Here is a 15,013-nt window from a genome sequence, read left to right as displayed (position 1 = left end):
CACTATCAAGGCTATTGACAGTGAAAAGCGTAAGAGTACATTGGAAAGTATATTGAAAAGTGCAAGAGTACATTTTAAGAGTAAAAATTTGAAAATGATGCCAGTTAGATAAAATTTAATTTGCTAGTGATGAGAACTTCTAAGTTATTTCATCTTAGTTATCTAATTAAGATGATATATTTTGAAGTTTTAAAAAGCAGCTATTATACACTATAAAACATGGTGTATTCATTACAGTGACTTCTTCTGTTCAATTTTTTTTTTTTTAATAAAGATACTTTGCTGTTAAAGAAGAATTGTTCCATTGAGCCTTAGTAGTCTTGGGTAGCACGTGGGTAGCAGTTTTTGAAGAATTAAATGTAATGAATTGAACTTTGGCAGTATTCCAACGGGTTAATGTTTTAATTATTGACTATTATTAGGCTATTTTTAAGAACATTGTCAGTCATATCATATAGAGTATGCACCTATGAGAGACCTCAAATATTCCCACTGGTCATAATACTAGGGAAAACTAGATTTCTGAGAAATAATTTTCCTTTATTATTTTGCTACTGTGGATTTTAGAAAAGGCATTTTGGTCTCCATATTCATCTAGGACAAAGCATTTGGGACTTTAACTTTTACTATAGAATAATTTTTCTTTTCAAATCTTATTTTTCCTTGCTTCAGTTTTCATTTCTACTTGTTTTTCTCCTATAGTGGGAAACATGTATTTCCATGAACTACCTCAATACCCCCCTCCCTTTTTTTAAATAATTATTTAGTTGTGTATACAAGAGCTGGTGTGTAGATCAGAGGTGTGGGGCTGTTAGAGGTTTCATCAGAGACAGAGTGGCGACCTGAACAATTGGATTTGCCTGAAACACACTGCTGAGTGGAGTAGTGGGCAAGATAGGAGAGGTCTGCTGCACCATGTTGGCTAGCTCCCTGGCCAGGGATCAAACTTGTGCTGCAGATACCTTCATAGTACTGAGTCTTAACCTCTTGCGCCACCAGGAAGGCCCCCCTCAATCCCTTTTTGGAAAGAGGAGGGATATACCTAAATCAAAACAGGAATAAGCATAAGCACATGTAACTTGCACACTGTTTCCTTTGAATAGGCAATTGTGGCAGAATGGAAAATGCTTTGGAGCTTGAACGGGGACCATATTGGTTTAGATATTACCTTTGTTCCATAGTTGAGTGACCTTGGAAAGTACCCAGAGGTCATTTTTCTCATACATTGTGTGAATAAAAGTGTTACCTCCAGCAGTTTATATAAAAATGGTAGTCTCATGTTAAGTGATTAGTAAGATTTTTCCCTTTAATCATTTAGCTGTCAAGCAATATCAAAAGGTAACCTTAAAACATGTTTGGGAGGAGGATTCTATAAAGTATCTGAGAATATAAGAGACCTAACTAGTTCTTTTTCTCATGAAAGATGCATGTGCATGGTTATAAAATTCTAATAATGTAGAAAATGAAAAGCAAAAGCTTCCTGCTAGTCCCTCTTGTGGTTGTATGCACATACCAACATGTATGTGTTTGTCATTCCCGAAGAAATCATATTACTTATTTTGTTCTATAGCACTTAATTATTTGTGGCTATGTAGGCTTTTAATTTTTTTGTACCTCAGAAGAAGTAATAATAGGGCTGCTCTGGTGGTGCAGGGGTTAAAGTCTCAGTGCTATCAAGCTATTGCCAGCCGCTGCATATGAGTTCAGACCCCGGCCACGGAGCTGACCCATATGGTGCAGCAGACTTCTCCTGTCTCTCTGCTCCCCTCAGCAGTGTATTTCAGTAGATCTGCCTGTTCTGCTCTCCACTGTTTCTGGTGAATCCACTCAACCCCTGCACCTCTGGACTACACCCCAGTTCTTGCATGCATCAATAAATTAAATAAATAAATAAATAAATAAATAAATAAATAAATAAATAAATAGAAGTGATAATAGTATATATGTCTATACCAGAACATAATTTTATGTGTGCCTTTCTACTGTTGATCTTCATCACCTTCAAACAAGTTAAACTATTGTGATCCCTAGTGTTGTTTTTTTTTCCTTTTAAATAGTAACCATGTCTACTGCTAGAATTTTCTGAGACCATCAAATAGTTTGACACCTAAAGGCAGAGATAAGAATAAGCAAGATGCTTTAAAAACTCCATATACTCTATATTCAATCATATCAGCTAGGCCAGACAGAGGGACTTACAGTGGTGGACCTAGTGATGCTTATTCACAACAAAAGACTGTTGAAAAATGAGCTTTTGTGTCAGACACATAGTAGATGCCAATTCTAGCATTACCTGTTATAAGTTGTGGGCTCCTTCTTAAGCATGTAAATGTACATTTCTTTTAACCATTTTGTGTAAAGCTGCTGTGAACATTTGTGAACAAGTTGTGCAAGGGGCAAAGACTTGCATTTTTCCTGAGTAAATATATAGAGTTGTTGTGACTGGGTAGTATTGTAAGTGATTAAATTGCACTTTGTAAGAAATTGCCAGAGCTTTATGAAGTGATTATGCTACTCGGTGCTCCTTCCAAGAATATTTGAGAGCTCCATTTGCACTTCATCCTCATCACCAGGAGGTAATGTCAGACTTTTTAGTTTATTAATTTTTTTATTGAAATGATATTGCATTGTAACTTTATGTAAGTTTCAGCTGTGCATCATTAAACATATGTGTAAATATAACATTCAGGTCACCACTGAAATTCCAGTTTTAGCCTTCATCATATAGTTGGGCCCTTTTACCTGATTTATCCCACCCCCTTTCACCCTTGCCTTCTGGTAACCACTAGTTGGTCTTACAGTCTTAATTAAAGTTTTTTTTTTTAATTAGTTTTTTTCTCTAACAACATATGAGTATATGATGTCTACTCTGTCTGACTTAACTATTCATAATTTTTACTTTCAGTGCATCTGAGTGGATGTGTACTTTACTGTGGTATTCATTTACTTTTTCTTCTAGTTAATGGTATTGTGCAGTGTTTAATGTGCATGTTAGCCATTCCTATCTCTTTTGTGAGGTGTTTGTATAAATATTTTTCTATTTTTAAAAATCATGGTTGTATTGAGTTGTTGAGTTATTTTTATGTTTTGGATATAAGTTCTTGGATCAAATATATGCATACAGTTAATTTCTTCTTGTCTATGTCTTTCCTTTTTCTTTTGAAGAGCAGGACATTTAAATTTTGATAGAGTACAATTTATGATTTTTCCTTAAGGTGAAGTACCTTTGTATCTTGTCTAAAATCTTTGGCTACTGTCAAATGAATTTTTCCCTTGTTGTTTGTGTATCATGCTCCATCACTAAAGTGTAAATAAAATAGGAGTAAGGTAGCTTGTCCACCTTATTCACTGATGTATCCTTTACCTAGAAGAGAGGGTCAGGCACATGGTAGTTTTTGAATGAATAGGGTTTTTTTTCTCTTGAACTAGAAAATTTCAACTATTATTTATTATTTATTTATCTTCTTCTCTTCCATTCTGTGTATTTCAGTTCCCTTTAGATTGTCTTGTTTCCTTTGATTGTTTCTTGTTTTTCTAGTCCTACAGCTAACTCTTAGTCCTAGCCTCTTTTGCTTCATTGATACTACTACCTGTACCTTAGGTTTAATTGTAAACCAAATCCAACTAAATTTGTTAGATATTTGCTCAGTTTCTCAATAAAGGTACTTTCTTGTTAAAAAATGGATTAAAGCTCTATTATAGGTGGTATACCACTTCAGTATTTCTCTTTCCCTTTCTTCTTATTCCTCATAGTTTCCAACTTTGTTCTCCTGCCTAGAATACTAGACTTTACCCTCTTGCCAACATAAGTCCCACTTATTCTTTAGGTCTTTTACTTATTGTTAAAATCAGGTTTTTGTCTCGCTCTTCTAATATTTTTGCCCTCCCCCCCCAGATTCTTTGTTGAAAGTAAGAATTCATACATTCTGCTTCTTTGGGTAAGGTTTTTATTACAGAGGATGTTTCTTGGTTGTTCACTTCTTTCTTTCCTGACTTAATTTTATGGTGGCCCACTCATGGGAAGGTAGTGCTTTTATATCAGTTTTTAACTTTTTTAAAATACACATACAGTTTCCATATTGTTGGTCAGAATTTCCTTTTTAAGACTGAATAATATTTAATGGTATGTATCTACCATATTTTATTTATCCATTCATTTGTTTATGGGACACTTGGGTTGCTTCCATGATTTAGCTATTGTGAATAGTGTTTCTGTGAACTTGGGTTTGCAGCTATTTGCTTGAGAGCACTACTCTTAATTATATATATATATCTATATATATATATAATGACCAGAAATGGATTTATTTCTTTATTTCTTTATTTCTTTATACAAGCACTGGATACAGTCAGAAGTGCAGGAGGGTGAGAGAATTCACCAGAGCGGGGAGCAAAACAGGCAGACTGACAAAGTACACTGCTGAGGGGAGCAGTGGACACAGCAGGAGAGAGGTCTGTGTGCCATGTGGGACCCTCGCTGGCAGCTGAGGATCAAACCAGCGCTGCAGAGGCTGCGGGCAGCTTTGCAGCCCAGTGCTCAACCGCTGCGCCACCGGGGAGGCCCCAGAAATGGATTTTATGGATCATCCAATAATATAATTTTTATATTTTTTGAGGCTCTGCCAGATTATTTTCCACTGTGTTTTCATCATTTTTATTACCATCAGCAGTGCACTAGCGTTCTAACTTACACACATCTTCACTGACATTGTTAGTTTTGTTTTTTGATAGTAGTCATCCTAATGCATAAGGTAATATTTCATTGGGGTTTTGCTGTCTGTTTTTCTAGGATTAGTGTTGTTAGTTGTCATTTCATATGGTTGTTGGCCAGTTGTATACCTTTGGATAAATGTCTATTCAAGTTATTTGTTTTATTTAAAAATGTTTGTTTCTGTTATTGAGTTGCTGGAATTCTTTATACATTCTGAGTATTAGCCCCTTATCAGATAAATGACTCACAAATAATTTTCTCCCATTATTTAGTTTTCATTCTCCTTTGACACATGGACATTTAAAATTTTTATTATAGTTCAATTTGTTTTACTTTTATTGCCTTTACGTTTGGTGTTATAGACAAGAAATCATTGGCAAACCCAATATCATGAAGCTTTCCCCCATGTTTTCATCTAAGAGCTTTAGAGTTTTAACTGTGTTTGTCTTTTATCTATTTTAGGTTAGTTTTTGTTTAAGGTGTAAGATGCATGTAGACATCTATTTTCCTAGCATCATGTGTTGAAAACTGTTCTTTCCTCATTGAATTGTCTTGCCACTCATGTTTAACAGCTTTTAACTACATGTGCAAAGATTTGTTTTTGGACTTTCTAATCTATTGGTATATCTTTATATCAATACCATACTTTAGATTGATTTTTATGATAATAATTTTTGAATCTTGAAATATGAGACCTCCGAGCTTATTCTTTTCCAAGCTTGCTTTAGCTATTAGGAATCACTTGAAATTTCATATGCAATTTAAGATAATTTTTTTTTAATTTCTGAAAAAAAATGCCTTTGGGATTTTGATAGGGTGTTAATTCTGTATATTGCTTTGAGTAATATTGACAATTTAATGATTTTGTATCATCCAATCCATGGACACAGGAAATCTTCCTTTTATTTGTATCTTTAACTTTTTCCAACAATATAGTTTACATGTAAGTCTTTCCACTCCTTGGTTAGTTTATTTCTAAATATTCTATTCCTTTTAATAATATTGTAAATGTGATATATTTTCTTAATTTCCTTTACAGATTATTTATTGTTACTGTAAAGCAATACAGTGGATTTTTGTGTATTGGTTTTTGCACCTGGAACTTTGCTGAAATTATTTTTTTTAAGAAATGCATTTTCTTATTTTAAGATTATTTTTATTTAATTATGCAAACAAGAACTGAGGTCTAGGATGGGGCAGGAACGGGGTGGGGGGGAGGTTGGTGGTGGTGGTGAGAGGATTTACCAGAGACAGAGTAGGAATCAGAGCAAGTGGATTAACTGAAGTACACTGCTGATGGAAACAGCAGGTGAGACAGGAGAGGTCTGCTTTGCCATGTGGGTCAGCGATCAAACTCATGCTGCAGTGGCTGTTGGTAACTTCATAGTGCTGAGACTTAACTCCTGTGTCACCAGGGAGGGCCCTGAAATCATTTACTTTAAAATTTTTCTAGTGTAATTTTTAGGTTATTCTATGGGATGATGTAATCTATGAACAAAGATTAATTTAGTTCTTCTCATTTTGAATGCTTTATGTTTAGTTTTTTCTTGCCTAATCTCTGACTATGACTTCCAGTACTATATTAAATAGAAGTGGCAAAATAAAAAAAAAAAAAGGAATCTTTGCCTTATTCCTGATCTTAGAAAAAACCTTTTTTGTCTTTCACCATTGAATCTAGTGCTAACTGTGTGTCCTCTCTTAGTTTTTTTTTTTTTAAAGGTTTATTTATTTATTTATACAAGCACTGGGTACAGTCAAAAGCACAGGAGGGCAAGAGAATTCACCAGAGCCAGAGCAGAGAGCAGAACAGGCAGACTGACGAAATACACTGCTGAGGGGAGCAGCGGGCATGGCAGGAGAGGTCTGCATGCCATGTGGGACCCTCACCCTGCAGCTGGGGATCGAACCGGAGCTGCGGAGGCTGTGGGCAGCTTCGCCGCAACCCAGTGCTCAACCGCTGCGCCACTAGGGAGGCCTTCTCTTAGTTTTTATTTAATAATATTAGTCACATTCATTGTACACAGTATACTTTTTCTAGATATAATTTGACCATGTTCAAATAAAGCTTTGAAGCTTGTATTTTTTTTTTCCAGGAGTCTTGCATATAGTTAGTTCCCAGATAATATTTCTAATGACTGTACAGGCATTGATATGTCACTTACTACCTCATCCCTTGTTTGGGAACATCTATTAAATAATTGAGGGCAATATTATAATGATTTTCTTCACTAATACTTGGCAGAGTCAACACTTTTGATTTTATAAATTCAGAAAGTTATTGGTTCCAGTATAAAAGTCTTTAAAAAATACATACCAAAGAAATCTCATTTCTATCTCTCCCTTGCTTCCTTTTGTAATCATTATTTCTTTATGGAAAACATGAGCAAGTAGTATCAGAAAGTAGAATTACATATTCTTTTCTCATAGAAAAAACTGGATAATATTTACCTACAGGGTGATGTGTTATTTACACAAAAGTTGAATTTGTATATATAATACACTTTTACTTTTTTTTAAAAGATTTATTTATTTATGCATTCAAGTGCTGGGATACAGATAAGAGATGGGGGGCGGTGTGAGAGGATTCACCAGAGACAGAGTAGGGAACAGAACAGGCAGACTGACTGAAATACACAGCTGAGGGGAGCAGGGTGAGACAGGAGAGGTCTGCTGTACTATGTGGGTAGCTTCCTGGCCTGCTGGGGATTGAACTCATGCTGCAGGGGCTGCGGATTACCTCATAGTGCTGTGCTTAACTTGCGCCACCAGGGAGGACCTACACTTTACTTTTTTACTTCACATACTGCTTTTAATAAATCCATAAGGTCTTTTTCTTGCCTGTAATTGTGGTGTAATTTACTGTTTGGAAGTTGCTAATTCATTCAGTACTTGATTGTTGGGCACTTAGGTTGTGCTCACTCTTCTGTCATATCAATTATACATAGATTAATTTGTTTAAATCTTAAGTGCTTAAGTGTATCTGTAGGAGAGATTCCCAGAGTTGAATTGCTAGGTCAAACATATTTCACTTCTTAGAGATTGTATCTTTTTTTGCATTCCAATGGAAATAGATTGAGAATGCTTGTTTCCCATAGTCTTACCAATGGTATGCTGTCAATCTATTATATTTTACTATTTTGATAGGCAAGAAATGATAACTGAGTAGTTTTAATTTGTGTTTCTCCCAGTGTGTGTTTAATTGGGCATCTTTTCATATGTTTAAAAACCATTTGCATTTCTTTTTTCTGTGATTATTTATCCTTCGTTCATATTGCTACCAAGTTGCTGAACTTTCCCTTATACATTTGTAGGCGCTTTTTCTATATTAGATTATTGGTTCCTTGTATGTGATTAGAGTTTCAAATATTTTTTTCCAGTTTGCCATTTGGTTTTATTTAGCCTTTGCCTGTGGCACTTTTGCCAAGCAAAGTCTCAATTAATTAAATTCTTTATTGTTTCCATTTTCTTTTTTATTAATTGAATTATTTTTTTTAATGAGGTAACATTGGTTCATGACACTACATATGATTTAGGGGTATAGGTTCATACCCCTTCAGATGTATGTTATCATACCACATTCACCATCAAGACACCAATTATCTTCCACCAAGTCCAGATGCTTTATTTAAGCATTAAAAAAACAACAACTATGTATCATTTTTTCCCTTTTTTGTCTTCTGAATTTTGAGTTTATAGTTAGGCAGAAACATAATTTTTTGAGGTACTGGAATATCCTTAGGTGGCTAGGAACTTTGTCAACATAAATTGTATGACCTGGTGTTTTGCAGACATTGAAACACTTTCTGGGCTGTAGTATGCAGATATATTCGTTTCTAATAGCATTCAACTCCAGTCTTCCTTTCCACAAAACAGGCATTTCTTATGTGAAGAAATTATGGAAAGGACATCTAACCATTTTTTCAAATTTGCACCAATAAAAGACATGCACTTAATTTGGTCAGCACTTGACAAGAAGCTTCTTTCTCTACTCTTTTGTTCTTAAAGAACTGGCAGAATAAGTATTTTAAAGATGTGAATACATCTCTGGAAACTAGTCACTTTTATATCAATATCTCCCAGTTTAGTGCCTTATTGATAATACATTTAAGAAAGATTATATTGTGTTTGTTGTAGGTTTGAACATACTAAAAGTGCATAAATACCATCGGATAGGTTAAGCAGTAGTAATATTAATAATAACTTTTTATAAGCAATAACTGTTAAATTATATGAAAACTGTTCTCATTAGATAAATTGTTAAGTGCATACATTTAGGATACTAGGTTAACCAGCTGGCGATAATTCACTTTTATGTATTTGTCATAAAGCTTTGTTTGCATGTAGACATTTAAACCTGTGCTTTTTCTTTAAATAAATTTGTGTAATTGATTAAACAGGTTAGTCTGATTGTTTTGAAATTGAAATCAATATATTCTGTAAGTTATTAAAAAGCTAACCTGTTAATAATTTGAAAATAACCCCTATCAAGTATGATGATATGCTGAAAATCAACTTTTTTTTAAAGGAATCACTTTAATTTTTATTTTTTACAAAATGTAGGGTTTTCATTCTTGAATAATATAGCAATGATGTATTTAGTAACTGATATAGTTATTATTTGTTTAAAAGCCCGTAAAAAGCAGAAAATAGAGTTTAGCTTTCCCCCCAGATTTAAGTGTTTAAATGGAATTAAAAATTGTCAAAACTAAAGCTAAAGTCCTAGCTTATAAAGATTTTATTTAAAATACTTTCATATTCACTAGACTTGTGAAAGATACCAAATTTTAATAGTCCAATTATTTTTTTAGTCCTTTTTTCTAAACAAGAGAAGAAACAACAACAAAAAAAATTTTTGGATGCTTTCCAAGAGCTCTATGTGTGTGCATGAGAAGTTGTAATCACTTGATTCAAGTCTCAGTTTTATTGGACAGGCTTGTCTGGTGGGTTAAAATCCTCTCATCCTCTCTCAGTTGATAACTGGCTTATTTTTTCCCCTTGAAAATAGTAAGAATTTATTTTTTATAGTTATTCCAGACCTGGTGACATAGGCCACTTTGGCTTCATATGATGCTGGCTTAAAGAAAGAATGAAATATGAAAAGACAAAAACAAAGAAGGGCGTAAATGAGAAGGTAAGGAAAGGAACAAAGCTCAAGGTAAAAGAACAAGAGAACATTGAAGATTAAAAATAATGAAATGAGTTCAAAATAGTGAAGAGAGAAGTATATGATGCTAAATGTTCTAAAGTAAGATCTCTTTATGATGATACAAAATGCTTTTTCAGGTAGGATAATAAATACTTTTGTAAAAAGAAAGAAATCTCAAAATTGAGCAATTTATTTTTCATTGTAAGGAATAATACTCAAGGCCAGAGGTCAGTTTTGGACATTAGGAAACAATTTTAGATCATGTTTACTAAATTTATTTTTTACTGCACACTTTTTTTTTAATTACACGTATTTAAGAAAAAATATTTGTTCAGTTTTAGTGATTCCTAACCTATATTCTAGAGGTAATTATTGTAGTTATTACAGTAATAGTAATAGAAATTGTGCATTTAATTAAATTTATGAAGCGAAAGATAACAAACTTTGAAATTATATTTAATTTTATCCAGTTAAAATAATTATTTTTAGATAATTGAGCTTTATCTAGTTAAAATATTTTAGTATGTTTATAATAATTTGGAAAATTATTTTTTCACTTATTTGAAAGTCTATTATTTAAATATTTAATTGATACTGAATATACATTTAATACTGATAGGAAAGTATTAAAATCTTCAGATTTTTGTAAATGTCTTACAAAATCATTTTTTTTTTGTTAAAAATTATCAAGCATTTCAGGTTGCTTCATTTCTTCATTCTTTTGCAGTACACACAGTATTGTGCACAGTTAAAAGTCATCAACTATAACCTTTCCTTATTGGTAGTTCCTTGTCCTGATAAACAAATTGGTAATGTTTTAATCTAAGAATTAAGATATTTAACTTTTATTTTACTGTAGGTGTAATCTCATACTGATAATTTTATGTTCAAAAAATTTTGAAAGAAAATGCTTGTTAATCTTTTAAAAAATGTCTTTATTGGGAATGGTTTTTTTTTCCCTCTGTGCTAATTCTACCCATTCTGCACTTAGACTCTTCCATTTCAAAAACTAGATTGGTTAAATGATTTTAGCACTGTTACTACATGGAAGAAAATTTTAAGTGGAATGGCTTTCCTTTGTTTCCAATAAAACCATTGGAAGGCAGCACTGTTCATCCCCACCTTGTCTTTCGGCGGGGGGGGGGGGGGGGGGTAGACAAAGTATAATGTTCCAACTATGTCAAATCAGGCAGTCAGTTTTAGTTGGGTTAGACCTTGATTTTTGGGATATGTTATTAGTTTTTTTAATGAGTATTTAAGTTCAACTGTGATTTATTTTTAAGGCTGTAAATTTAAAAGTGTTTTTAAATCGATTAATTTCAATTGCCCTCTCAAATGAAATGGATGTTAGACAATTGTATTCATAGTTACCACTTGTTTGGCTTATAATTTTTAATGCCATGGATGGGAGTGTTCAACATTTCACTGTTTGACAGCAGTCATGTTATAGCTTAGGTGCTATTGATTTTGTGTACTCAAATTCTAAAATTCTCAAGCCTGATTTTGATTGCATTCAGTGCCAGAAAAGCTTAACGATACACAATAGTATGAGGAAGAAAATACCATAAATAAATAGTAAAATATATTCAGTGCAGTCGCTTTTAAAAACTAGTTTTCAATTTTTTTCTCAAAATTCCAGGACCGATTTACATGTTGGTTATTGAGCAACTTTTTTCTATATCAATTTTTTAAACAATATTGGATTATTTGAAATTTTTTAAAAATCAAAATGATTGCAGTAGTAATCATAGTAACAAAGCGCAATATAAGGTACATAATAGGAGGTCAGTAAATGGTTTTGATTGATATCTGCATCTTACTATTTCAGTAAACCCCATAAGAAGGGTAAAAAACCTGCTGATAAGTCATTTACATTAATGGATGTGGTATTGTTCTCTTTTTGAGTGTGATATACTAGGTTCATTACTATTTTTAAATATAAGCTAGTTCAAAATTATAGAATACAGGATGTCTTTTTGTTGAGTGGGTTTTTTCCTCTATGCTAGGAAACTGAACATATATTAGGAAGGAAAAATATTTAGTCTTTGTAGCTATCTATTAGTAAATTGTTTTATTACATGTACAACTTTGAAATGTTTTGTGAATTGTTTCTTGAAAGTCTTTTTTTTTTGGACAAGAATTATGTATTTTTATCAGTACTTAACTGTTAAAGCTTTTATTTTGGCAAATACAATTTCAAAAAATTAAGTCTCATTATTTTGCAGATAGAATGCATACACTAAACACTTTCACATTTGAATCACCATATTTCTGAGGTGCACATAATTTTAAATTATACTATCCCATTTGATTGACAACTGAAATTCTGTATTGGTCTTGGAACAGATGTTTAATCGTGTTGTTTTAAGATACTGTTTTTAATGTGACTGTTTTGTGTGCTTATTGGTGTAATTTTTAACATGAACTTGGCAAATTATGCCTGAAGTTGTTATTTTACCCAACTTAAGGTGGTTGACCTTCAGGATAACATATTTTACTTTTAAATAACATTTAGCAGATTACAGAAAAATTAGTGGTTTTATTGAAAGTACGCTTTATATTTGATCTTTAAAAAAATTATGACTCTGGTTTTGGGTGTATATTCCAGTGCTATCATTTTTTAAAACACATTTATTTTAACAAATAAATGAATATATATATGTTTAATTTTTCAAGAACTAGCATATCAACTTTACATATGTTTTAAAATACTTTATATGAGGAATATAAGTTAACATTTAACAGCATGCCAGTTCCACTTAATACCTGATGATATTTTATAGAAGCATCACTCAGAACTAGAAATTGGACCATTATGTATGATTTAAAAGATCTGATCATTACAAAGAAATTTAAATGTGATGGATAAATATACAACAATTTATAAGAAAACTAAAGTGGAGAGAATTATGTTGACTCAATGTTAAGACAGATATTAATCCATTTGGTTTACAATGACTATTAGATTTCTAATAGTTTGTTGTGTTTTAGTAATTATTGATCTCTAAAATATCAGCAGCATAATTTCCAATATTAACTATTATGTCCCTTCTGGTGTGCTGTTATCTAATTCATGATTTGTTTATTCTATTTGAAATATTATGGTGCTGTTTCAAAATGACTACTTGATTGACAAGGCTAAACTATATCCAGTCCAGTTTGTCTACTAATGAATGGGCTTCTCTGAACTCAGGAAATAAATTTTGTCTTCTGAGTTTGAAGTTGTTCCTTGCTTTTATGTTTTGCTATTTTAACATTAAAATTTATAGTTTATGTTCAAAGACAGCTATCATATATGTGGACTTTTGAATGCCTGCTCTATGAAAGGTTCTGTACAATGAAGTCTGAAGCCTATTATTTGAAAGATAGGATTTTATTAATTATCCTTTAAGTGTCTTTTAAGTTTAATTTGTAATCTATGACAGAAGTAATTTATTTGGGGGCATTATTTCATGAGAAATCAGAATTTAAAGTTGATATTGCTACATAAATATTGTTTACATTTATTGTTGATAATCTTTGAAAAACTGATTTGTCTAGTAAGTATTTTAATTACAGTATGTCACCAGTTTCTTCTCCTTTAAAGTTTTTTGAGTGTTAGGGTAGATTTCACTGAAAGTCATAATCTTTCTTATACTGTATGTTCAGGATAGATCTTTGGACATCATTCAAAGAGATTGTGTTACTGAACACCCTTTTTAGATAAATGTGATGAGGCAGCCTCCCCACCAAGGTGTATCTGTTTGCAAGGCCACATTGTTATCAGTCTCCAGTTATGTTTTGTGCCCATTTTGGGATGTTTAAAATGGTGGCTACTCACATATTGAATATAATTTGTAAATCAAAGATAAATCTTTCCTAACTTTATCCAATCTAAAGTGTTATATGTATTTAGAACATGTTGCTTTAAATATTCTTTATGTATTTTTAAATATTTGGAAGACATTAGGCATTCTAATTCAATTACCAGATGAATAGATTAACGAGCATTATTTCATTTGTACTTGAAGATAATTGAGATTTTATGAGACTGGTGTTAAATTAATTAAATAAACATATCCTTGATTTTTTTGACAGTTTTTATTTCTGGAAACAAAAGATCTCTTGGTAGTATTGTAATTGGAAGGAAAAGAGTGAAGGAAAATGTACCAAATTTGGTTCAAATTATCCAAGTGTAGGGTAATTTATAGTCTGTTATTTCAATGTACTGACATTAGAAAATACTTTAAAATATAGTGTATTGAACATGATTTGTTTATAGCAATCTTTCTAAAATTACGAGATTATCATTTTTACCTCACCATTCAGGAGCACAAGAAATAAATGATTAATTAAGAGAATCATCATGCTCTTGCTAAGATATTTCTATTTTTAATAATGTACTCAAAATGTAAAACAGAATGTTACTTAAGCTGATTTTTCCCCCATTATCTCTAGATCTCATAGCTTAGATACTTTCTAGAAAAGACACATGAACAATTCTTTGTTGAACATGTTTTGTTTTTACTTCCTGTTTACTTCAGTTATAGAATTACTTTATTGACATATTGTTTTCATAAGTTTTTATTCTTTCCCCTTTCTGATCAGCTGCATTTCTTTTAATTGACCTATTCTAAAATTATTTATCTATCTTAATTTACTTTTAGAAATAGCATTCGCAGTGAACAAAATGATGTTTCTTGGCAGTTGGTTGTTGATTACCTTTCTGTTCGTAAAACTAAATAAAAATGGAAAACCTTTTTAAAATTTAAAAATAGAATGATGTTGAATTTAATATAATAGTTTATAAATTTACTTACTGAATTGTCATATCTATCTTAGCATGCTATGTTGTTATGAGACTTAAACTTAAGATTATAGATTTTAAAGGATTTTATGTAGGGCGGATGTTAAAAAAATATAGTTTTTATAGTAGAGCAAGGATTTTCTTCCTTATATTTAAAATAATGCAATAAAAAGAATATTTCATCACTCTTATAAATAGTTCAGAAAATGTAACTTTTGCTGTTTTTTCTTCTTTGGGCTAATTTCTAGGTAGTGTAGACAGATTATTTAACTTTCAAACACTATTAATCTAAATTAAATTTGTAATGTGGAAGAAAAATGTTCAGCCTCAAAATAAAATTATTAAGTCAATGCTATCAGTATGATATTTG

At 31.9% G+C, this 15,013-nt stretch overlaps 1 protein-coding gene across 1 annotated transcript in view; it reads left to right on the top strand.

Moving 5' to 3' along the window:
- Nucleotides 1–15,013, top strand: part of FBXL17 (F-box and leucine rich repeat protein 17) — a gene marked incomplete at both ends in the record, with an annotated part of 549,061 nt that overhangs the window by 77,380 nt on the left and 456,668 nt on the right. The gene's annotated exons all lie outside the window — the stretch shown is intronic.

The sequence above is a fragment of the Talpa europaea genome (assembly GCF_964194135.1).
Source record: "Talpa europaea genome assembly, chromosome: 5".
Lineage (NCBI taxonomy): Eukaryota > Metazoa > Chordata > Mammalia > Eulipotyphla > Talpidae > Talpa > Talpa europaea.
The sequence above is the reverse complement of the archived record's forward strand: the minus strand, read 5'-3'. Positions and strand labels throughout refer to the sequence as shown.